We start from the raw sequence: 26,638 nt of genomic DNA, 5'->3' as shown, positions 1-26,638 counted from the left end.
TGAGTCAACCAGAACTGTAGAATAGTTTCATTTAAGCAACTTATGATGCCATTAGTGATACAGGCGAAGACATTTAAAATGCATGTTAGGGGGGCGCCTGGGTGGCTCAGATGGTTAAGCATCTGCCTTCAGCTCAGGTCATGATCTCCAGGTCCTGGGATGGAGCCCCACGTTGGGCTCCCTGCTCAGCAGGGAGTCTGCTTCTCCCTCTCCCTCTGCCTCTCCCCACTGCTCCTGCTCTCTCTCTCTGTATCTCTCTGTCTCAAATGAATAAATAAAAAAAATTATTAAAAAAAAATAAAATAAAATGCATGTTAGTTTTTATCCTGCCCCATTAAATAAAGAGGCATTTTGTTGAAGCAAGATGATTATCTCTAAGATATTGTTCTTTTATCAAATTTCCCAATTTAACCCACTTCTGAGTTCTCGCAGGGTTTGAGTAAAGAGTATCATAACTGAATTGCTGTAGGTAATGATATCCCCTGATGGGGAGTCAGGAAAGTAGAGCAAAGTTTTGAGCAGCTGAAGGTTCAATTTGGCCTGGCATGAACCTCCTTCCTTACAAGAGATGGAAGGGGAAACAAAACAAAACAAAAACAATAAATAACTTCTTTAATATGTATTAAAGATAAATTTTCTCAGAATCTATGCTTCCACAGTATATTATGCAAGCCTTGAGTTTTTGATATTTTAAACAACTTTTGCATTGTATTCGAACAAAAAAACTGAGGGAGAAGACAACTTTTCATCTCCAAATGTCCTAACTGAAAGCCCCTTCACTTCAGAAAGCGGTGTGTCATGCAGTCTGAAGGCAAAATTTTTTGATACACAGACCCACCCTAACCCAGTTAATTAATTGGTCAAAATAAAGTGGGTTTTGTTTAGTTTGGGTTTTTTTTTCTTTCTTTTTTCTTTTTCTTTTTTTTTTTAAGAGTGACAGGAATTATGGATATGACTGATTGAAGAGACTGGCAAATTCTCTTCTCAAAAAGCAACTATATAGCCAAACAATAGACCAAAAACATAAAACAAAAACAAAGAAAACCACTTCAGTGCTCCAGAAATCAACCAAAAGTAAAATACAATCTGCAAAGTATTTATGGCTTAAAAACAGCTGGACATTAAGCAAGAATAGTGGAGATCTATGGCATCCTGGCCTGGGCATGCTCCCATTCTCTCCCGCACTCCCAACTCCCAACGTGGTTCTGCCAGGATGGGTTAAGACACAAGGACTATCAGAGTCTCTACAGCATGAAAAAGGGGCTTACTTTATTTGGGGTGACAGGTGACACCCATGCCCAGCAACACTGTCCGTGGATGTGACTTCTCAGAGGTAGGTGAGTGAAGGCAGGGGTGGTCAACATACCATGTCTACTAGCTTGATATCGTGTGGTTAGGAGACAAGCATATTCCTAAGACTGATCACTGTTACAGGGAAGAAAAGATGGAGTAAACAAAATATTTGATAAAATAGGACTAAAAACTTGCAAATTTGATGAAAATAATATTTACATAACCAAGAACCTCAACAAACCTAAGCAGGATAAATACAAAGAGATCCATATTTAGAGACCTCATATTCAAACTATTTAAAGGCAAAGTCAAAATCTTGAAATCAGCAAGAAAAAACAATTCATTACATACAAAGGAGCATCAATATTATTGTTTCTCATCAGAAAAAATGGAGGTCAGGGGCGCCTGGGTGGCTCAGTCAGTTAAGTGTCTGCCTTTGGCTCAGGTCCTGATCCCAGGGTCCTAGGATGGAGCCCCACACCAGGCTCCTTGCTCAGCAGGAAGCCTGCTTCTCCCTCTCCCTCTGCCTGCTACTCTCCCTGCTTATTCTTAATCTCTCTCTCTGTCAAATAAATAAAATCGTACAAAAAAAGAAAAAAGAAACAAGGGAGGTCAGAAGGTAGTGGTATGGCGTATTCAAAGTGGTGGGAAAAAATGTAAATGGTCAACAAAGAATCCTATACGTTGCAAAACAATTCTACAGAAATAAGGTGAAATGAAAAATAAGAAAATTTTCTGCTGGCAGAACTGCCTTACAAGAAATATCAAAGGCATTTCTTCAGGCTGACAAAAATGACACCAGATTGCAAATGCAATCCACAGGAGCAAATTTAGATCACAGGAAAAGGCAAACATATTAGTTAATACGAACAATATAAATGTACATCTGTTTTCTGTAGATTTATATAAACATATAAATATGCTTTTATCTTCATTCTTAACTTTTACAGAAGGCAAAAGATTATATAAAGTGATAACTCTGTATTGCTTGGACTCAGAATATATATAAATAGAACATATTTGACAATAACAGCAAAAGGAAGGGAGAGGGAATGAATGTATACTGGAATAAGGTTTGATAATTTAACCAAAATTGGCCTGGTATTAATCTGAAGTAATTTGTGATTAAGTTAATATGCATATTATAATCCTTAAAACAGCCATCAGAAAATGACCAAATAAATTCACTGAAAAATCAACAGATGAATGGAAATTCCACATTAAAAAATACTTATTTAGCACAAAATAATGCAGTCTTGGAGTAAAAGAGAAAAAGTAAATGACAAATTTGAAACTAGAAGGTAAATTACAAATGACATAGATAAATCCAACTATATCAATAATCACTTCGAATGGGAATAGTCTAAATACCCCAATCAACAGGCACAGATTGTCAGACTGTATATGGGGGGAGAAAAATAAAAGCAAGACCAACTGTAAGCTGTTTACAAGATATTTACCTGAAATGATGAGACAAAAGTAGATTTAAATTAAAATGATACAAAAAGATTTATCATGCCAACAGTAAACATAAGAGATCTGGAATGTTATATAACACTAACAATATAACACAAAACAGACATTAGGAAAGAAATGTTATGTAATTTCATAATCATAAAAGGATCAATACATCAAGAAAATATAACAATTATAAACATGTATGCACCTAACAACACTGGCCCAAAATATATGAAATAAAAAATGGACAGAACTAAAGGGAGAAATAGGCAATTCAGCAAAAATAATGAGAAAGTTTGATACTTTATTCAGTAAGTGATAGAACTACTCAGAAAACTCAGAAACTATATAGAAGACCTGAACAACATTATCAACCTAACAGAGATCTATAGTAAATTCCACCCAACAAAGCAGAATCCACATTCTTTTTACGCACCATTCTCCAAGATACACCATATGCTAGGCAGTAAAACAAGTCATACTACTTTCAAAAGTACTGAAATCATACATAGTATATTATCTTATAGAATATTGTGATTTCTAAGGAATACATATTCATTCAGATGACCAAAATATATTTCTCATATGTATTTGGTCTTCATCCAGTTACTAGCTTACAGCTCCCAAAACTCTTGGAATTTCCTAAGTGTTGAGAGTGAAGCAGGTGTCTTTTTTTATATTAATGAAGGTGACTTTTGGACCCCACCCAAGGGCAGGGACTGGTTGCCAGAAGGACCAACCATGTGATTAGAGGATTGAAACCTTCAGCCCCCTGAAGGAGATGGAGGTTGAACCAGCCAATGGCCAAGGACTTAGTCAATCACAACTATGTAATGAAGCCTCCACAAAAACCCAAGGGGACTTGGTTAAGAGAGCTTCTGGGTTGGTGAACATGTGGAGATGGGGGGGTGGGGGGAGTGACATATCTGGAGAGCGCATGGAAATTCTGTGCCCTTTCTCCATACATCACCCTATGTATCTCTTCATTTAACTGCTGAAGTGTTTCCCTGAGTTCTGTGAGCCACTCTAGCAAATTAAAAGAACCTAAGGAGGAGGAGGTCAGAACCTCTAATCTGTAGCCAGTTTGTCAACACACATAACAACCTAGGGCTTGCAACTAGCATCTGAAGGGGGTGGGGGTTCAGGGTAGAGGAAAGTCTTATAGAACTGAGCCCTTAAGCTGTGGAATATTATGCTATCTCAAGTAGGGTAACAACTGAGTTGAATTCTTGGATACTTCACTTGTGTCCAATGATTGCTTAGTGTTGTATCAGGGCAGCGGGGGGAGGGGGGGAACACTCATGCGCATATTGGAATTGGATCTGGAAACCCAAAAAGAGTTGGTATCAGGGGATCTGATTACAATAAATACATTAGAAATCAACAACAGGAAGAAATATGGAAAATCCCCTAATATTATTAGACAACACTATTCTAACTTACTCATGGATCAAAGGAGAAATCACAGGTAAAATAGAAAATATTCTGAAATTAATGAAAATGAAAACACTATATACCATAATTTATGTGATGCAGCTAAAACAGTGCTTAGAGAGAAATTTATAGCCATTCGGCTTATATCGGAAAAAAAGAAAGTCTCAATAATAACCCAAGTTTCCACCTTAAGAAACTAGATACTCATGAGCAACTAAACTCTAAACAACTAGAAGCAAAGAACTAAAAAATATTAGAAGAGGCATCAATGAAATAGCAGATAAACAATTGAGAAAAATCAATGAAACCTGAAGTTTGTTTTTTGAAGAATTCAAAAAACTCAAATTACCAAAAGCCAGAAAGAAAAAAGGAAACATCATTAATGACCCTAGAGAAATAAAAATATGTAAGGGATTATTGTGAATAACTTTATACCAACAAATTATATAACTGAGATGAAGCAGGAAAGTGTACAAAGAAATGATCAAAAGTGACTTAGGAAGAAATAGCAAATCTTAATATACTTATAAAATATAAAGAAACTGGTAATTGAAAACATTCCCACAAAGAAAAGCTCAGGTCTGGGTGAATTCTATCAAACAAAGGAAGGAATTATTATAAATTTTTTACAAATTATTTTTCTTAATGTAAGAAGAGGAATCATTTACCAACCCATTTTCTAAGACTAGCATTACTTTGTTATTCAATCCAGACAAAGATAACCCAAGAAAAGAGAACAACAGAAAAATATCCCTCTTGATCATATATGTAAAATCCTTGATAAAATGTCAGTAAACTAAATATTATGCACTATAATTGTTTTAGTTAGGCTGCTTATAACAAAATACCATAGACTAGGTGGCTTAAAAAACAGAAATTTATCACTCACAGTTATGAAGGTTGGGAAGTCCAAAATCAAGGTGCTGGTCCATTTGGTTCTCGCTGAGAATCCTTTTTATTTGGTTTGCAGATGGCATTCTTCTCATTGTATCCTGACATGGTGGAAAGAAAAAAGCTCTCTCATGTCTCTCCTTATGAGGACACTAATGTCATCATGAAGGCTCCATTCTTATGACCTAATTACCTCCCAAAGACCCCATTTCCAAATACCATCATGTTAGGGGTTTCAAGATAATGAATTTGGGGGTGACACAAACATGCAGGGTATAACAATAACCAAATGCTATTTACCTCAGGAATGTAAGGTTGGCTTAACATTAAAAAGAAATAATGTTTTACACCATATTAATAAAATAAAATACAAAAACACATGACCATCTCATTAAACACAGAAAAAGCAATTCAAAAAATGAATCTATGATTAAAAAATGATGAAGAACATCTGCAAACTATGAATAATAGGAAACAACTTATTCAACCTGATAATCTCTACAAAATACCAAACCTAACATAACCCTAAGTGGTGAAAAAGAATGCTTTCCTCCAAAAATGAGGAACACGTATGTGCATTCTTGCCACATCTATTAACCTTGTACTAGAGGTTCCTACCATGGCTGACAAAAGAAAAGAATAAGTAAAATTATCTTATTTGCAGTTGACATGACCTTCTATATAGAAAATCCTATGGAATCCAATAACATCAATAAAACTAATAATTAATGAAGTCATCAAGATTGCATGATTCACTATTATTGTTGATGATAAATATATTAAAGCCAATTGTATTAGTGAATATTACAAAAATGAAATTAAGAAAGTAATTCTATTATGATAGCATCAAAGAATAAAATACCCAGGAATATAGTTACTGTACAAAGAAGTGCATAACTTCTATACTTAAAACTATAAAGCATTATTGAAAGGAATTTAAGAAGATCTAAAGAAATCTAAAGACAACCATGTTAATGGATCTAGTATTCTCATAGACCTGAATGTAAGAATTAAACTATCAAACTTCTAGAAAATAAGAAGAGAAAGTCATTGTGATCTTGACTTTGGCAAAAAAAAAAAAAAAATTCTTATACTTCAACATGATCCATTAAATAATTAATTGATAAACTGAACTTCATCAAAATTAAAAATGTTCCTGCTAAAAAAATACCATTATGAAAAGTCAAGCCATAGACTGAGAGAAAAATATTTGAAAATCATGTATCTAATAAAGGACTTATATGCAGAATATATAAATAATCCTTAAACTCAGTAAGAAGAAGACAAATAACCCAATTTAAAAATCAGCAAAGGATTTTGTATCTTTGAATGGACACTTGACAAAAGAAGATATATGAATAATAAAAGCACTTGAAAATATGCTTACATTATTAATCATTAGGAAAATGCTAAACTCATAAAGAGACACAACTATACACCCATTAAAATGGCTATCATGAAAAAGTCAGATAATATTACGTGTCAGAGAGAATACTGAAAAACTAAAACCATCATGCACTGCTTGTGGGAAGATTAAAATGAATACCGCCACTTTGGAAAATGTCTCTTAAAAAATATAAACATTTATTTACCATACAACCTAGCAATTTCACTTCTAGGAATCTATCCAAGCGAAATGAAAAGACAGATCCACATGTGCATGAATGTTCATAGCATCATTATTCCTAATAGCCCCAAATTGGAAACAACCCAAATGTCTATCAACTGACAGAGATAAACAAAATGTGGTAGACATATACAATGTCACAATATTCAGCCATAAAAAGTAATGAATTACCAACATATGCTACCACTTGGATGACCTCAAAGCCAGCAGGATAAGTGACAGAAACCAAATGTAAAAAACTACACTGTATGATTTTATTTATATGAATTTTCTAGAGAAGGCAGATTTATAGGGAATGAAAGAAAATCAGTGGTTTCCTAAAGTTAGGTGTGGGAGCAGGGATTAATTTGGGGGATGATAGGATGTTCTAAATCTGGATTAGGGTGAAGGTTGTACAACTCTAAATTTGTTTAAACTGTAAATTTATTATTTTTAAAGTTAGTTGGCAGAAACCACCATTAAGTTTGGTGCATTTATACTTACAAACTGATCATTAATTGAAATAATTCACTGAGGAAATATATTCTTCAATCTAAAAAGAATAAATAAATAAAACCAAATTTCTCCTTGTTCTCATGGTGGAGTGTTGGGGGTAGGAAGGATATATGACATTCTTTTTCCTTCTCTATCAATAGGCTTATTGTCTGCAATTCCTAGAATCTTTCCATCTCCAGTTTAGGACTAAAGCTTTTATTCAGAGATGGTAGGGAAATCCATGAGCAACAAAGTAACCAGATCAATAGAAAATTTCCATTTTATTGCAAGGATGCCTGACATTTGAGGCCATTTTTCTACTGCTGTCCTATTGCCATGGTCTACTTTGTAGATGAGGTTAAATAAAAGGCAGTGTAATGTTACAGGCAAAAACTCACATTAGAGAGACAGCCAAGTCCAGGTTTAATCATTTTTAATTCTACCATTTACTACTAGTGCAGCAACATTGAGAAAGTCACTTGACATCTTCCATCCACAGATTCATCCTCTGGAAATGGGGATGAAAATAATGTCTGTCTTCCTCATTCAGTTGTTTTGAGGTTAGGAGAGATATTATATATAAAGAACTTAGCATAGTTTCTGACATTTCAAAATATATATGAAAAAGGACCACTTCTCACCTCTTCCACTATAATTTCCCTAGTCCCTCATAGCATCATTCTCTCCTACATAACTAAAATAACTGTTGAATTGGTCTCTCTGCTTCTATCTTTTTCCTCCCATGAACTGTTGTTCACAGAGCAGATGCTTCTAAAATGTAAATAAGATTATGTTACACTCTTGCTCTAAAATCCTTCAGTGGTCTCCTACAAATACCTCTATGATCTGGTTCCCCCTATGTTCCTGGCTTCATTCTTACAAATGTCCTCCTCAATCACTGAGTCAACCTGACCTTACAATTCCCCGAACTAGAGAAAAAATTGTATCTTAAAGTATTTGCCCCTCCTGTTTACTTTTTTGAAATATTCTTCCCCCAGATAATCAAATAACTTATTCCTTCACTTCACTCAAGACAGAAGACACCTTCTCAAGGACACCTCTCCTGAGTTCTCTAACATAGCAAACTATCACTCTATGTCCCTTTAAACTTAATTTATTCTTACTTTTGAATAATATATAGATACCAATTTTTCTATCAGGAAAGGCCTTTGTATCTTACTACTGTTTTCTTAGGATCTACAACAGTGCCAGGTACATAGTAGGCTCTCAATAAATATTTGATAAGCAGCAATTCCTCAATATAATTAAATATCATTATAACTGAACAAAGACCTTAGGTAATTTGACTCAACATTAGCTAATACACAGAGCATTGTAATCAATTTCCTAATCATAATCAATATTGAAATCCTCTCATCTCTTAATGTTCATTTAAAAATCAAAACAAAATAGTACAAAAACAAAAAACACTTGTCATTCCAATCGGATAACATGTTCACAGGTCGTACAAACACTTCCATAAAGATTAAATGGAAAATAAAATATTTTTCTATATAAATTCATTATTGATTTACTACTTTCTATTTCTGTTTCAATATTAAACTTAGTATAATTTATCTCCCTTATGGAGTGCAAATATATTTTAAGACCTCTACACATACTACTACTCTGTTAAGAGAAGAGGAATTTATCCCTAAAACAATTAATCATAGCTTACTGGAAATGCTTTATAGACCCAATCTTCCTATAGCTATTTATCTCCTTATAAATTACCTCATTATACAGTTTAACACTTTTCTACCTGAATTTTCTATTATATTTCCTATTTACTTTGTAACTACAGTAAAATCCTTCTATAGAACACTAAACATTACCCTGAAATTCAATTTTATAAAGTTCTATGGGAGCAAAAAACAAGCCCCTGGTTGGTAGAGATCCTAGTTTGGGCTACAGGATTTAAATCCTAAGATCCAGTTGACTTTTGGAGTCACTTAGTTAGTTGATAACTTCAATACCCATAATGATCATTCTAGGTCCCATGGTTAAATGCACCTGGAAAGTTATCTTTTTAATTGGTCCCATCCAGAAGAATTCACTGGGTGAATAGAGAGCCATTAGGACCCATGCCTGACCTCTGCGCTCCCCTAACTTTGCCTACATATCTGTCATTTTATCTCCCACTAGCAAGTGCACTGTCACCTAATAGAAAGACACCGATTAAAGCAAAAAAAAAAAAAAAAAAAAACCCACACAAAACAAAAAACCTCACAAAAGTGTAAAAATGCTCTTAGTAATGGTCTTTGGAGGCCTCCACTTTACCAGATGCTTCTAGGCGGGCTCTCTCCTCTTGGCCATCTTTAGGACCAATTTCTCATCAGGCTCCTCACCTGCCAACTGCCAGAAATATCCAGTTGCACACCCCACCCCTTCCTCTGGCTTTCCCTCCTCCTCCTCCCACTACTGCTGGCCAGTCCCCTCTGCTTCCTGGGCGGCCCCCCAGGATCCTGGGCATCACTGTCCCGTCGGCCTCTGCCCATGCCCTTCATGTCAACCAGGCTCTTCCTTTTGAGAGCCTCTCACCATTCGTGCTTGCACTGGACCGTTCTGGGCCTGCTGGTCCTGCCTCTGGGCCTTAAGCCGCATTTTCTCTTCCTTGGCTGAGGGGGGCCTGGTGTTCCTCCAACCTCTTGTGCAGAAACTGCCACTCTCCTGGATCTCAGTGAGCCGAGATGGGATCTCTGTGCGCCGCCTGGTGCTCAGCCACTATGGCAACAGCCCGGGGCAACTCAGTCACGTGCTCACCTTCGAGCTCCGCCTCACTCTCTGAAAGTCCTGTGCCAGTAGCCGGCAGATCACCGATGTCCTGCAGGTGGCTCGTGTTGGGGAATTTCTCCTGGAGACCGTTCATTAGCCCACAACTTGCACCCACAGGAATGACTTTGATGCTATGATGGTGGGAATCCAACTCCCGGGAGTGGAGTTGTAGCTGATGAGAAGGCAATGTTTGTGCACGCTGATGGAGGGGAACCACGTCTGGCACATGGTGGCCACGAGCTTCACGTGCATGCTGTGGGGGCCGAAGCTGTTGAGCACCAGGAGAGACGGTGGGTAAACAGCTGCCCACACATGTGATGTCACTGCAGCGAGGAGACATCACCAACCAGCGCGTACTTGTTGATCTGGAGCGTCAAGGTGGGGCTTTCTGGAAGGTGCATGGGGTTAAAGTAAACATTGTTCCCTGTTTTGCTCAAGATTAGTAAGTGTATGGCCCTGAGGGGCCCAGCTACTGCCGCAAAATCCTTTGGAGAATTTTTCTTTTGAAGCCAAAGACTGTGGCAGTGAGCGCTCCGCGGCTCACCTCCAGTCCAGGCTGCGTGGCCGGCGGAACGCCCCGACCAGCGCAGCACCGAGCGCACAAGGAGTGCGGCTGCGCGGCCCCGGCCTCCCGGGGGCGGAGCTGTGCCTGGGAGCGCGCTTCTGGTGTGGACACGCCCCCTCAGGGCCCAGGGCTGCCTCTCGTCCGCGGGGGCACCGGTGCCTCAACTCCCAGCGCTGGTCTTCACTCTTCTGGTGCCGGCAAAGAGTAAAGGGCAGCCCACTGTTTACATACACATATGACTTTAAAAATCTCAGGAAACAGAAATGTGTTTGTTTCCTGAGTGGGGTACACAATGGGGTATGTTGCGGAAGACAGATAAAAGCAGAGGACAGCTCTTGTTAAACAAGACATCGCTTTGGGGAGGCTTGATAACCCCTTCCCCTGGCAGGTGCTCAGAGCAGAGTGCTCTCCTCCCTGATCACCTTCACATGTTACTCAGAATCACATCCCCACCTTGCCCCAAACAGCTGATGAGACACTGCTGCATGTGAGTAAGGATTTTCTTTGGATTGCCACCCGTCCTTCAAACCCTGGCCTTTGGCAACTTATCTACTCAGGATTTCTCTCTTGGGGTCCCATCATCCCTCTTTGTGTTCTCTTGGTCGGTGTTTTAAATGACTTCAGAATGGCTCTCTTCTCCAAGTCACACACATCTGATACTGGTACTTCTACCTTCTTGTCTCTGGCATTACTCATCACTCTAAGTATCTCTCAGTCTCTCCTGTCTCAAGCTGATAGCTACAGCCTCTTGCCATTATAGTCCTCAATAAGAGTCTATCGTGTTACTCCCCTACAATTATAGGAAATACATACCAAGCACTCCAAGGGGTCCCACAGAAGCCTGTTTCAATAGAATTGAGGTTGGGGACAGGTACACTGTACCTCTGCTTTGGGGTGACAGAGACTCACAGAACACACACAACTCTCTCCAAAGAAAGAGCCCTCGTGTATCCTCTCTCTGCCCTCTCTCTCAATGTGTTTATGTCCTTGGGGACTTTCGAGAACCCTGAACTTGTTTGTAAATATTTCCCTTGAAAACTTCATATTGCTCTGGTATATCACTTTAGAATTTTATGTTTGGTTTGATTTGGCTTTGGTTGAAAACTGACCTGCTCTGACATTCACATCACTGAAAAGTGGCGGGTCGAGGATTTAAACCGAGGTCAATGTGACTCCAAAGGTCCTGTTCTGTTAATGTCCCCAAACACAAGTACACTTGTCTCACACTCCTTCCCATCATCATTTCCATCATCTTGCCTCTGACCTTCTTAAATGCTCTGAGAAAGTGGTGGTCTTGCCCCACTCTCTTGGAATGGTTTAGTTTGAACTCTGAAGGAGAATTTACTCCAGCTCTTACCCATTAACTTTAAAGAATCCACTAACCTTGTGTCTCTTCTCTTTCCTTTCATGCTTTATCCAGTTAATTTCTTTGTGGGAACATCTATGTGGCAACTTATCTTCCCACATCCTGTCTTGGAAAATGACAACAGTTGTTTTCCTTCTCAGACAGACCTTGCATAATCAGAAACTGGGTTAATATTATAAACATTCATCTGATCACTGTATATACTATTTTTTCAAAAATATATCTGGCAGCTGAGTAGCATAATTTTTTCTGTTTTCCCTTTGAAGTATTTTTAATCACAAACTACAGAGGCAAATAGGCCTATATTTACAGACCATTTGATAATTCCAATGATTCTACCACAGCAAAAGATTGGTAATCTAGTGTGTGCAAGAAATTTTAACTGGGAGTCAGAGAACTAATAATACCTGCCCAGACACCCACATAAGATGGTTGATAAATGTATGTAATAACATTTTGTAAAACATAAAGGGATTTTAATACCATTACCCACCCCTACTCCTGGCTTCATAATGCAGAGAAAAGCACTGGTTACACTCACCAAGAAACTGTACATAATCTAAAGCTATATAGTTGAAACAATACTTTATTATTGAGTTCTATAAGAGTTGAAATTTCCTTTTATGAAGTTGGTGAGAGTATCTTGGAGGAGAACATTGCCTTTATTCTGATTCACTAAATCATTTGTAAACTACTGAATACTTTGAACAAATTCTTCAATACATTTGTATTGAAGAAACATGATAGGTTCTGAGAAATCAAAAGATGCAAACATCATCTTTGTATTTTAATTGTGTATGCAATTTTATTTCTTTTGCATTTCCCCACATTTCATTTGATATATTCTATTCAAACGGTATACAATGAGATCAAGCCACAAGAACTCCAAATTCACAGTCTATAATTACCAGCTGGTGAATAGGTTGTCTTTCAACTTCATTTAAATAACAGATCCTGAATTTTAGTATAATAAAAGGAGCCTGAAATACAAAGATTGCTGCCCTTTACATAAAACACTCATCCTTACATAGTTCAGTAAAACCTGCATCTTTAAATCATTCCTTTGATAATGACTGAATAAAACACAAAAGAGAAATCACGTAAGTGCAGGTTAAGTCAATAACAGATTCAATTAAAAATGGGTACAGGTGGAAATAGCCTTTTTTGTGTGGGGAGAGGGAGTGGGCAGAGTAGTCATTTCTTATAGTGAAGAAGTTAAATGGAAAAAGGAAAGGACATTAATTTATAAAAAAAAGCCTAAGCAAGTATAAATAGATAAATATCTAACTTAAGACAATTTAAAAGCTAAATATTTTTCCTATAGACTCATTATATTATTCAAATTTTCCAAAGATTAATTCTCCATCCTCTGAATGAATTCCATAGACTTTGTCAAAAGTTATACTGGTGAGATGGTAAGGGACTTAACATCAACCTAAAACTATACAATTTATGTAGCTGCCATGAACTATGTTAGCTCCATGTTTATTTTAAATTCAAACATATCATGTCAGAACCATTAATTATATAATCTATATGCTTTTTCAGAATGCTGTTAAACTGCCTTTTGGTTGTGATCCATAGTACCTTACATAGATGTAAGTCCACTGCTATCCTTACATATCCTATATGCGATAAATATACATACAGATATTATTATTGGTTTGGTTTTTCCCCCACATCTTCCCTATTGGACTGTAAACTCTTTGAGGGCCAAGAGAGTGAGTTATCAATCCATGTATATACCAAGTGATATATAGTAAACATTGTGAACCTTCTATACATGTAGAATATAAAATAGTTTAATTTAAAAAATAGTTTAATAAACTATATTAATCTGAAAAACCTAATTGTGTAAATATTAGATCCATTTTGAGTTAATTTTTACATATGATGTAAGGATTCAACTTCCATCTTTTGTGTATGGATATCCAATGTTCCCAGGACCGTTTGTTAAAAAGACTGTCCTTTACACATTGAATGGTCGTGGCCTTATATATGAGGGTTTATTTCTAGGCTTCCTCTTCTATTCAATTTATCTATATGTTTTTGTGCCAGTACCACAATTTTTGATTATTATAGCTTTGTAGTAAATTTGAAATCATGAAGTGTGAGACCTCCAACTTTGTTCCTATTTTCAAGATTGTTTTGACTCTTTGTAATCCCTTGAGATGCCATATGAATTTTAGGATGGATCACAAAAATACATACATGCATACATACTCTTACAAAAATTGCTAAGTCGAAAAGTCAAATGTGGTCACTGTAACACTCTGTAATGAAAAAGATTTGGTGGCAACCTTAATGTCTGTCATACAGATATGGGTAAGTAAATATTTGAGACATATACTATGGAATACCTTACAGCAAGAAGTAATCAATTAGATAATTGGAAACATGAAGAGATTACAAAACAATATTTTTTTTGAGTTAGAGAGAGAGGTATCTTAACTCAAATATTGTTTTAAGATCTATGTTGCCAATTATCTAATTTATTATTGGTTACTTGTTGCTCCTTTAAGTTTTTTCATAATATGTCTAATATATGCATCAAATGTATATTTTATATACATTATAGAGAGAGAGATGGGTGTGTGTGTGTATTCATACAGAAAGATTCAGGAGGATGAAAAACAGAAAAACTAACAAGAAATAATTTGAGGCTAATAAAGTACAAATTTAAAAATGGAGGGTTAATTAAAATATTGTCTTCATCTTAGATAAATGGGTACTTATGGTTTGGAATAAAATGCAAAAAGTACCTAAAACAACTTCGAGGGTAGCATAATTACTGTGCTCTAAAAATTGTTGTTCATACAGAAAGTGGATCCTGTGTTGATAAAGACCTGATGTAGGTGCAAGGGGAGAGTTAGAATAAAATTGTTTCATGAATTATAAGAATGGAAATTGCCAAGGTTCTCCTACATTTTTCTATTATCATATAGTTGTAACTTTCACATTTAGGCCTTTAAATAAACTGAAGTCTATTTTTGTAAGTAGCAAAGATGGTAAGGCAATTTTTCTAACGTCACTTTAAAGGAGTCAATTTTATAACACCATATGCGTAATACACTTTATATAGATAATACGTTATACACCATATATGCTTATTTATATACTGCATGTGTGTGTATATATAAAATTTAAAGAGGAAGCTCTAAAATTATATGCAATTATATAATATAATGTTTGTCTGTCTAAATCAATTCAAGCTGAGATTCTTTCACTTAAATCTGAAACAGCCTTGAACAACAGAGATGTTATGAAATATTCCTGAGATGTTACCATAATATAGGTTTATCTGTCATTGTTTCACCAGGCTGATTTGAAAAAAAAAAAAAAAATGGAAAAATAATTTAAAGCCTACAGTAATAGTCTTAGATTGAGATGAAATAAACCTCATAGAAGAACTTGGCTGTTGGCATATCTATTTCACAGAGAAAAAAACAGGCTCATTAGTACTGAGTAACTTTCTCTGAAATTCCACCTAACAAAGAGCGTACCTAAGATTTCTATTTAGCTCCATTAGTCTACTCTTTTTTTTTTTTTTTTTTTTTTAAGATTTTATTCATTTATTTGACAGAGAGATAGCAAGAGCAGGAACACAAGCAGGGGGAGAGGGAGAAGCAGGAGAGGGAGAAGCAGGAGAGGGAGAAGCAGGCTTCATCCACTAAATCAGGGGTCAGCAGACTTTTTTTAGAAGGGGCCAAATATTAAATATTTTAAGTTTTGCAGCCCATGTTCTCTCTGATGCACTGCTCAGCTCTGACATTATAGGACACAGGGGGCCACAAACATGTAAACAAACACGGCCATATTCCAATAAAACATTACTTGTAGATGCAATTTTAATTTCATAAAAAACTTCACATGTCATGATATATTATTCTCCCCTCAATGTTTTTCAACTATTTGAAATATAACAAATATTCTTTGCTCATATGCTATACAAAAACAGGTGGCAGACTGGGTTTGGCCCATGGACTGTAATTTTTCCACCTTTGTACTACACGTGTGAAACTTCAGCAGTCGGAAAGGGATTGAGGTTTGTATTTCAGTGGTGAGATGCTGCAATGCGATCCTTTTACCTTATGAGTGTACGCTGAAGTTATTCGATGGCATCAAAAATAGATGCCCAGCAGACAGACAGAAATGCAAAATCAGAGCTCAACATTTAATCATGGTAAATATTTGAGAGTCATTTCCATGAGATTGTAAGTCAAGGTGAGGTAGTAGTTGAAAATGTGAGTTTGGAAACAGTCTGAACTACGCAGTGGAAGGGTCTGGAGCAAGAGAAAGTGACATGTGTATGGGGATAGCAGTGAAAAGGATAGAATCAAGATGAGAAAATTGATAGGAAATAGGGGAGACAGTTTCATGAAAGTGAAAGAGCAAGGCTAATAACAAATCCAAGAAGACAGGGAAAATCTATGGCTCCCTTTAGCAACTAAGTAGATCCACAGTGACTTTTGAAAAGAAGAGTCACCACAGAAAGGTTAGTCTGGGAAGCAAGTTACTCTTGCTACTTGCTACACTTACAGGTGCTTAAGTAGGAGGCGGAATAGAAGATCCAACTTCCTTTAGAAATGAACTTTTTGAAAGGAGACCCCATATTTAAGTTATCTAAAGTTTAATGGTTAATAAATACTAAATTTAGTGAAAGCTTTATATTTCATAGGTAAGGATGGACAGCAATAAGTAACTGAGAGACAGTGGTGTTTATGCTCAGACCTGCAATCTTTGCAAAGATTAAGAAACTGATAAGGTTCAGTTGTCATAATCTGGGGTTTCCATGAGCTTTTGCCTCTTCATTAAAACTTTTCTCATGTAACTACAACTTTTATTTCAGTGTGTTTCAATATATGTGACATGTTGCTAATTTGGAGTTTGTGGTCGTCCAACTTTAAGTGATACACTGATTCAAATTCTGGCCCTGAGGTCTCTTTCCATAAGAGATGAAACTGGATAAAAAGTAGCTTCCATGGTGATATTTTCAGGGAAAGAGAAGTTAGAGGAAATGAGAACATGGAATGTGGAAATATATCCCCTTCAGGGTGGAGAAAGTTTTCAACAGGATATATAATCTATGAATGTACAGTAAAATTGGTTTCTGATTTAGGGTCTCAGAAGGATACACAAGGCAAGTATTGAAAAGACATTCACTTACAGAATAATTACAGAGGTGTAGGGAAGATTAAGAGAACACATGGGCATGGTTAGAAAAAGCAAGAAGCTGTTTTTATGCTGATGAATGAAAGGGCAAGTGGACAAAATAGTTTTTACAATTCAGTGAGGCCAAGACTATGGAGGAAGGTCAGGGTCCAGAAGTTCTACTCATGGAGAAACACAGCCACTGCTAGAGATTCAGCCTTCTAGAGAAAGGGTGGCAAATCTGGTAAGAGTCAACTGTTCTCTAGGCATTTAATGAAATGGCTATAGACAAGATCTTTGCCTGTAAAAAAAAAAAAAAAAAAAAAAAGGCTGATGTTGCATTTTCAGATATCTGAAAATATTTAACCTAATGGCTTACATCATTTGATTAGAGTATATTTGAACATATTGTGATAAATACATAGTTTGCTATATTCTGCATTAAAATACATCCTGCATTTGTTATTTCATAAAATATTGTTTTCTTTCTACAACCTTCCATCAGGACTCTCTACCACCTCTATCACATATTTCTAAACCAATTTTACTATCATAATAGACTCAATTTAAAAATATCAACCCCAGAATTTTTGACATATTGTTTGGGGGAAAAAACTATATCAAAGCAGTTTATAATTTTCTTCTTCTATATTGTCTCCTTTTAGCTCCTTTGGATAAGATTAATTCATTAGCTAAAACTAATGATGTAATGTATGGGGATTAACATAACAATAAAAAAAATAAAAAAAAATAAAAAAAAAAGATTAATTCATTAGCACATTGTGGTATTTTTCCTAGGCATCAGAGAGAATAATAATTAGAAAACAACATTCCTGGTATACGATGCCTACAACCAGTTTGTAGGGAATAAAGCAATTTATCAACAAATATATTGGAATTCACAAGAGAGAAGTACTGGAGGAAAAGAGATAAAGTGACAACTTGACGAAGGATGAGTTCAGCATTTAAGAATGAGTGACAGGGTATTTTCCAATTACAGGAGCAAAGAGAATGCCCCCTCCAATTGTGATAAGTGAAAATAAGCAGGCCTTGGGTACAACCACCACCACCACTGTAAATAGAAATAAATTGTCAATGATGCAATCCTTGGGATGGATTGCTCTCTGGGGAAATACATTCTATCTACCAGATTCTATAATAATGCGTAAAGTGACAACACCAAACTTTTACTAATGCTGAGTAGGCACTCTGCCCTAATATGCTGTGACCACAGAATTTATAGCAAAAGGTAAAACACACTATGTGATTATCTCCCTGGTAAATCCCTTCTAAACCATTTGAACTCAATACATTTTTATCCTGTTTGGAAAAGAAATGGTATATTTTATTCTCCAGGAATCTTGATAAAACAGAGTAAGAAAATTTACACTGAAAATGAAGATGCAAACTCATAAACAGCTGCAAACTTATGTGTCAGTAGTCAGTTCTTAAATAGCTAAAAAGAGGACGGATATCTGAAAAAAGAAATAGAAGAAATAAAAGTTTGAAAAAGATATACATTGCAAAGCTGGTTAAATGATGGTTAGTCCTTAATAGTTAATTAACTTATTTTTTTACCAATGTGGAAGTAAAAGTTTTTTTAAAAATTGTAGTTACAAAGATCTACTCAGTATTTATTAGCTCTAATTCGTATTATTTTATTTTGTATTTATTATTCTGACAACTTCCTCAATGTTTGGCAACAATGTGGACCTAGTACGATGTGGTACCTATCACAGGCAATTCTGAATATCTGTTCCTGTTTCAGAGCTCCCCATGCAATTGACTGAGGCCTCTGATAATATGTGTCATGGGTGAATTTATTTCATTGTCCAGAATTGTTATTCTCAAGAGAACTCACCAATACCCTCGTGGGTGCAAATATCAGTGTCAGAGCCCATATCACAGAGAATCCAACCTAAGACAGATGTCCATTTTCTCCAAGTTGATCTGTAGATTCAGTTCAGTATTAATAAAATCCAAACTGATAGCTGATGAAATTGACAAGTTGATTCTAAAAATTTATATGAAAATGCATAGGACCTAGAATGGCCAATTTGTGGAAGAAAAAGATGAAGAACTTACACTATTTGGTTTCAAGTTTTACTCCATAAGCCAGTAATCAAAATCCTTGGTATAAGGATAAACACACAAATCATCAATTGAATGGATTTGAGAGACTACAAAGAGCACCACGCATGGAGTGAACTGATTTTTGACCAAAACAAGTCAAAGGAAAGGAAAGTCTTTACAAAAGAGACAGCCTAGACTCAGAAAAGCTAGATTTGTGGAAACATGAAGTACAAATTCACCAAACACTGAGACTGATGACAAATGGGGCTACTACCACTTGTATACTTTGATAACCAAACCCATGTATTCTACTTATTTGGGAAATACCACATAAGGCCATTGAACTAAGGTGTACACTGCATCATGGCTGGATGGAGCACTGTTCTTGTAGCATAAGATCTCAAAGTGGGAACTTCAGCTGTGCCTTCAAAAGACCATTCCATCCATCACTCTACCACTGTGGACCTATACTTCTGTGGAATATTGTAAGTGACAGACCAATGGCTCCCATAGTATGTGGCCACTTCCTCACCATATTGGCTCTTATGAAGGCCAACTTCCAAAAGGGTATATATTGATTCTTATTTCCATGTACACATCTTTTTGTGTAGTCTTCTGTCACACCAAATGGGGCTAATTTCTATAAACAATAGGACATTGTGGAAATGATAGTGTGTGACTTCCAGAGATATTTCATATAACATTCTTCATCTACCTTGCTCCCTACTAGACCATTTGCTCCAGGGGAAGCATTTGTCAAGTTCTTAAACAGCCCAAACACTCTGGATCCAGATGAAATATTAAATTGTCATCCTTAAATAAATAAAATAAAATAAAATAAAATAAAATATAAAAAACTCTTTTAAATTAAAAAGCTCAAGGGTGCCTGGGTGGCTCAGTTGGTTGAGCGACTGCCTTCGGCTCAGGTCATGATCTTGGAGTCCCTGAATCGAGTCCCGCATCAGGCTCCCTGCTCAGTGGGGAGTCTGCTTCTCCCTCTGCCCTCCCCTCTCTTGTGCTCTCTCTCTCATTCTCTCTAATAAATAAAAAATCTTTAAAAAAAAAAAAAAAAAAGCTCAAGCAGCCTTATGCAGGGTCCAAGCGACAAAGAATTGGGATCCCCTACAAAGAACAAGCACTTATTTGCCAGGTCTGTAAGATAAATTGGCAATGGGTCTCCAAACACAATCAGTCCTTTAGGTGAATGCAGCCCCAGCTGACATGTTGAGTATAACCGTAGCCAGCAAAACTATCCAACTAAGCAACTTCCGGACTCTTGACCCAAAGAAATTATGTAATAAATGTGTATGTTTTAAGCTTTGTATGTTCTTTTTGTAGTTCTTTTAGGTGTGAAGTTAAACTGAGATTTTTTTTGTTTGTTTCTTGAGGTAGGCCTGTATTGCTATGAAATTTCCTCTTGGAACCACTTTTGTTGCATTCTATGGGTTTTAGTATGTTGTATTTCTGCTTTCATTTATCACTCAGTACTTAAACTTGGGGGCATTTTTATGCCGCAATTGATAACCAATGCAGCTATAAAGCAGGTCCGTTAGTCTAATGCAATTTTATGTGTAATCTCATAGGTGAAGCAAACATAAATCCTCAGGAAATGGTGCTAGGGAAAACTCCAGGAGAAGAAAAGAAAAACCCGATCCCAGAATATGTGCTGATTCTAATCAAGATGAATCGCTGTCTTTTCCAAAGCAATCAAGTGACCATCCCTTAAGGGAATGTACCATTTGGGGAACTAAGTGCAGGCTTCTGCAGCAGGCATAGCTACCTCGGCCTTGAAGCCTATGCTACTAGGTCTTTGTACAGCGTCCATTCCTGCCATCATGACTACGCCTTTCATGTACCATTGTGGCCACACTGAGGTGACCAATGGAAAAAAAAAAAAAAAAACAGCTGATGTCAGATGGCTAACTTATTTTGCTTATTTGTGAATTTAGCCCCTACTCTGTAAACCAGTGAAAGGTGTCCTTTTACCTTGGAGGAGACATCCAGGCATGCCCCATACCACTGGGGCCCTAGAAAAACTGACCGATGTGGTAAGCTGTTGAATCTTCGGAGCTTAATTTAAATGTACAGAGTGTACATTTCTTATGAAGACCTAGCACACTTGGCAATTTTCCCTCAGTTTGATTGACCTGATGTATTTATATAGCGGCCTAATGTTCTATTCACAGAACTGTCCCAGGCAGACCAGATAACTTTGGACTGTATTTTGACTCATGTTATGGTCCAATATATGGTCCATCCTGCTGTTCTGCATGTCCACTTGAAAAGAACATGTGTTTTACAATTATTAAGCTTGACTTTGTATAAATTGAATCAAGTTATGTGATTTCATGTTCGATTTGTCACTAAGTATCACTATATATAACCATTGATATTTTTATCTAAGTTCCCTATTCATTACTAATAAAAGGGTGTTAAAATCTGCATTGGTCTTATTATCCATCTAGTTCTGTCCAGATGTATCTTATAGTATATAATGTATCTTATAGTTCTGTTATTAGATTTATGGACATTTAGGCTCTACGTATTTCTTTTTTAAGGTTTTTATTTATTTGAGAGAGAGAGAGAGCAAGAGCAGGGGGGAGAGGGAGAAGCAGGCTCCCCGCCAAGCAGGGAGCCTGATGTGGGGCTCGATCCCAGGACCCTGGAATCATGACTTGAGCTGAAGACAGACGCTTAACCAACTGAGCCACCCAGGCGCCCATAGGCTCTACATATTTCTTGATGAATTAACTGATTTGTAACTGATAGGTTCCTATTTATCTTTTTGTTATACTCTTTAAGTCAGTTTTGTCTATTATTAATACAACCATACCATATTTCTTATGTTTAGTATTCACTTAGTATGTAGTTCCAACCTTTTACATTTTACCTAATTGTTTTTTTGTATATAAAGTATATACTAACTCTTGTGACCACAAGATAGTTGGGTCTTGCTTTTTTTTAATCTAGTCTGACCATTTCTGCCTTTTACTTAGAATGTTTAGTCTGTTTACATTTAATGTCATTATTTATATGGTTTGGTTTAATTCAACTACTTGCAACGGGTTCTGCAGTGGTACTACCTGGTTTTATTTCTCTCATTCTCCTTTCCTGACTTTTTGGAGTTAATAAGTTTTATTATTTAATCTTCTTTATAGACTTTTTAGCTGTATCTCTTTATACATTTTTAGTTGTTTTTCTAGAGGTGATGATATGTATCTTAACTTACCAAGGTTTCCGAGATTCAGTATTGTGCAATTACATATAAAATGATAGGACAATAGTGAAATCTCATTATCCTCCTATTCTTGGCGCTATGGTTTTAATACATTTTACATCTGCTTATGAAATAAATTCTGCAATATAATTTAGATAGCCAGTTTTCTTTATAAAAATTAGAAGAAAAAAATGCATTTTATTTACCCACATATTTACCATCTTGTGTTCTTTCCATCTGGAAGATCTAAATTTCCATTTGCTATTTCTCTTCAGTCTCAAAAACTTCCTCATTTCATGAAAAACAGATGTGCTAGTGACAATTTTTATCAGCTGTCTTTTATCTGAAATGTCTTTTTCTATTCTTAAGGAGTATTTTCATTGCTTGTAGAATTTTAGGCTGACTATTGTTTTACATTCAGCACTTTAAGATGTTGGTCCATTGACTTCTACCTCCTTTGTTTCCAAAGGGAAGCCAGTAATCCTTTATAATATTGTTCTTTTCTGTATCTAATGTTTCTTTTTCTCTGTCTGCTTTTAAGATTTTCTATTTTCAGTTTTCAGCAATTTAAGTATGGTACACTATGACATGATTTTCTTTGCATTTATCCTTCTTGGGATTAAAAATCAACAAGTTTTCATATATAACTTGGTGTTTCTTATTAATTTAGGGAAATGTCAGCAATTAGATTTTCAAGTATTTTCATTGACTATTCCCTTTTTCATCTCCTTCTGGGAATTAAATTACACTAGGTTACACTGTTCAAGATTAACTTACAGGTCACCGAGTCAATGTTTGGTTGGTTCATATTTTTTCCAACATTTTCTTCTGTATTCTGGAGGTTGAATAATTTGTATTGAATCTGTCTCAAGTTTAATATCCCTTTCTTTTCCTGACTCTAGTTCTAATAATCTCATCATTTAATTTTTTTCAGATATAATTTTCAATTCTAGAATTTCTATTTAGTTCTTTATTATCTTCTATTACTATTCAAACTCTTGCCATCTGTTCACTCTTTGTGACCAATTACTTTTTATTTCAGGTCTTTAAATATATTAATAACTGCTTTAAAGTCTTTGTATGCTAATTCCATAATTCATGTTTATTACTTTTAAAATTGGCACTGAGTTACATTTTCCTGCTTCTTTGGTTATCCACTAATTTTTTAAAATTTTATGCTTCACGTCACATCATATATTGAAGGGAGCCTAACTTATGCCACCTTTTAAAAAGTATTTTCACTCTTTGCACAGGTAGTTAAATTACTGGCTGGTCCTTTTGATCCAGCCAGGCTTGGTTATATTCCGTTAATACAGGCCTATTGCTATTTGGAACTTGGCCTTAGAGAATTTCCTTACTGTAGTAAGGGATCCTCACTACTAAGGACCTTTCTAAGACCTGCATTGTATGTCCAAGGTGCTCAGTGAGGTCTTTCCATTCTGGTTGGGCTGGAATGCCAACGTCTTTCAGAATGGTACAACCTCCGGTCCCAGCCCTGCAGGACCTTTAGCGTCATCATTCAGCTTTCAGTCTCATAGCAGGGGATATCTACCAGGCTGAGGCTAGAAAGGAATCTCACCTTGTGCATGTATAGCCTAGCTCATGGCCAAGATCCACAATGAATGACCTTAGAAACCTCTGAAGTACTCACTCTGTACGGCTCTTTTTCAATGTATGCCCTGCAAATTCCAGCTAATTTAAACAGTCCAAATTCTAATGTTTTATCCCCAGATCGGGAAAACAAAGTTTCTTAGCCTTTTCCTCACTGTTCTGTAGCAGGAAAATGTTACTAGTTGATTCTTCACTTTTAAGAAATCAACATATTCGTCAACACTTAGTTTAAATGCTACCAAACTTTCTCTCACCCTACTACCAAAGATCACCAACACTTACCCAGATTTTTTCTTTTTGTATAAATCTCAATAACCTTTATTTAATAGCTGGCTTTGAGTGTGTGTTCTTGCTTAATATTCCTCATTAAAAGCAAGTTCCTCAAGGGCAGGTATATTTGTGATTGTGAAATAGAGAGGGCATGGGATTCGGTTTTGGGAGCCCATGGGATTTAGTATTAGAAACAGCTCTATTATTTTCTAGTTACATATAACTTACATATTTTCTAGTTATGTATAGCTTACACATTTTCTAGTTACATATAGTTTACACATTTCTTTAGAAATTTATCTAACCTTCCATCAAATATCAAATGTACAAAAGGTATCTAAAACCAGCTACTATCAAGTTGCCATGGGGATAAAGTAAGATAATATACATGAATGAAATTTTAATGAATAAAGGGTCCATAAAAGTATCAGTTAAAGTATTGTGGGTGGATCAACATCATCTTTGTAAAAATCATCCTAATGCCTCATAAGGTAACATTTTATATGTTTTTTTTTTTTAATGGTAATAAAATCTTTCTCCTTGGAATATTTAAATGCACACAAAATTCATGACACTAAAGGATAACGGTTACTATTAAAATAAATTCCACTTTGATTTTTGTGTTTTAAAAAATTGAAACTTTAAGTAGAAAACCAAAATGTTGAATAATTGGTTTTCCTTGAATGAATGAAGAATCAAAAATGTCAACTGATAAAAAGCTATATTTTTTTTAAAGATTTTATTTATTTATTTGACAGACAGAGATAGCGAGAGCAAGAACACAAGAAGGGGGAGTGGGAGAGGGAGAAGCAGGCTTCCCACTGAGCAGGGAGCCTGATGCGGGGCTCGATCCCAGGACCCTGGGATCATGACCTGAGCCAAAGGCAGATGCCTAACGACTGAGCCACTCAGGTGCCAAAAAAAACTACATTTCTATAATGCTGTTCACATACAAGAACCATAAACAGTAGTAAATATTTTTGGAACCTCTGTCATAAAATAGATTCTTCTGTTGTTGCTAAATATAACCCCTTCCTACACCGCCTTCTATGTATAAGCCTACCCTACAGTATATCTGAAATCTCTGGGGACTCACAGCAATATAATTCTGGTGAAAATGGCAAAACTTGCACCAGCTAAGGTAAGGAAAAGAGTGAAACTTGGTGTCATCAGCAAATTTAATCATTTCTTAATGTACTAGAGAAAAAGTATACTTCTTCAATTCCTTAATGGAAGGACTTTTAGAAGATGTGCTTCACACAGCGAATAAAACACTCTAAAATTTCACATATTTTAGTTCGAATAGTAGCTCTTATAAGGATATATTTATATAATGAGTTTTTATCATAACGGCATGACAACGGAGCATAGCTCCACTGGAGAAGAAAACTGGATGCAATTGAATGCTATGTGGCTATATAAAACATTTTATAAAAGTAAATAAAGATGTCTAACGGGTTTAGTAAATATACTGAACTTGGTAGGATATAGTCAGAGAACAATTTCTTTTCTTTTGTCTTTTTTCTTTTTTAACCACCAGGGCCTTCCAATATACTCTGAGATCTCTATTCCCTCTCCTGGATATCTTTGACAGATAGACTGTTTTTCTGATAACTTCTGGGTGTTAGAAGAGTATTATTTTTCAGCATTTAACAAGTCTAAGATAATCTGAATCAAAACTAACCTCTCCCATAATTCAAACATTTTCCCCTACCCCAGCTCAAGATTGACCAAATGTTGGGGAACCAGCAACAAGAAAGGATTTTGGCATGGTATCTTTCCACTTGACAGACTTTGTGAGGTAAGCGAGAGGAGAGAAAGGGATGAGAAGGAAATGAACAAAGTCTTTCTACTTCATTAACACCGCTTGTAGTCCTTTGGTGATTGCAAAGTCAGAGATCTCAGTGTTAGTTTTTCTATGAATGTGCATTAGAAGATCCTTGGAGACTTTTCACTGGAGCCTTCACTCTGCACCATTCTGACATTTGTGTTGTACTATATGGCTGACCTCACTCAAACTCTCCAGTCTCTTCTCCCATGTTACCTGCACTCAACACCCAGAGTCCTTTCAATATGATAATCCCATCTACTGAGCTTACGTGAGAAACACACATGCATCTTCCATCTTACCAAAATCTCAAAGGGAAGACCATTTCCAATAGAACTTTCTCTTCTTCCCCTACCATCAGGAGATATGCCAGCTAGCTTTAATTCTTTTGGGCTTTTTCAGGCAGGGAAGAAGCATTCTTCCTCTCAAGATTTTCCTTGCACTTAACTCTAGTAGAAGCAGTCTTCATAATTTTTTCAGTGTGGAAGTCTCCCCCATTGTAGACGACCCAATCTCTGAATGTTTTTCATTTGGCCCTAAATCGCTTGGCCTGAAACAAGAGGAAACACAGCCCTTCACTAATAGGAATGAAAGGAAAGTACACA

General features: G+C 36.1%; 1 pseudogene; it reads right to left on the bottom strand.

Moving 5' to 3' along the window:
• Positions 1 to 9,495: 9,495 nt before the first annotated feature.
• On the bottom strand, positions 9,496 to 11,926 carry LOC116638619 (annotated as a pseudogene).
• Between the last annotated feature and the right edge of the window lie 14,712 nt (positions 11,927 to 26,638).

This window comes from Phoca vitulina, unplaced genomic scaffold, assembly GCF_004348235.1.
Source record: "Phoca vitulina isolate PV1807 unplaced genomic scaffold, GSC_HSeal_1.0 scaffold16, whole genome shotgun sequence".
NCBI lineage: Eukaryota > Metazoa > Chordata > Mammalia > Carnivora > Phocidae > Phoca > Phoca vitulina.
The sequence above is the reverse complement of the archived record's forward strand: the minus strand, read 5'-3'. Positions and strand labels throughout refer to the sequence as shown.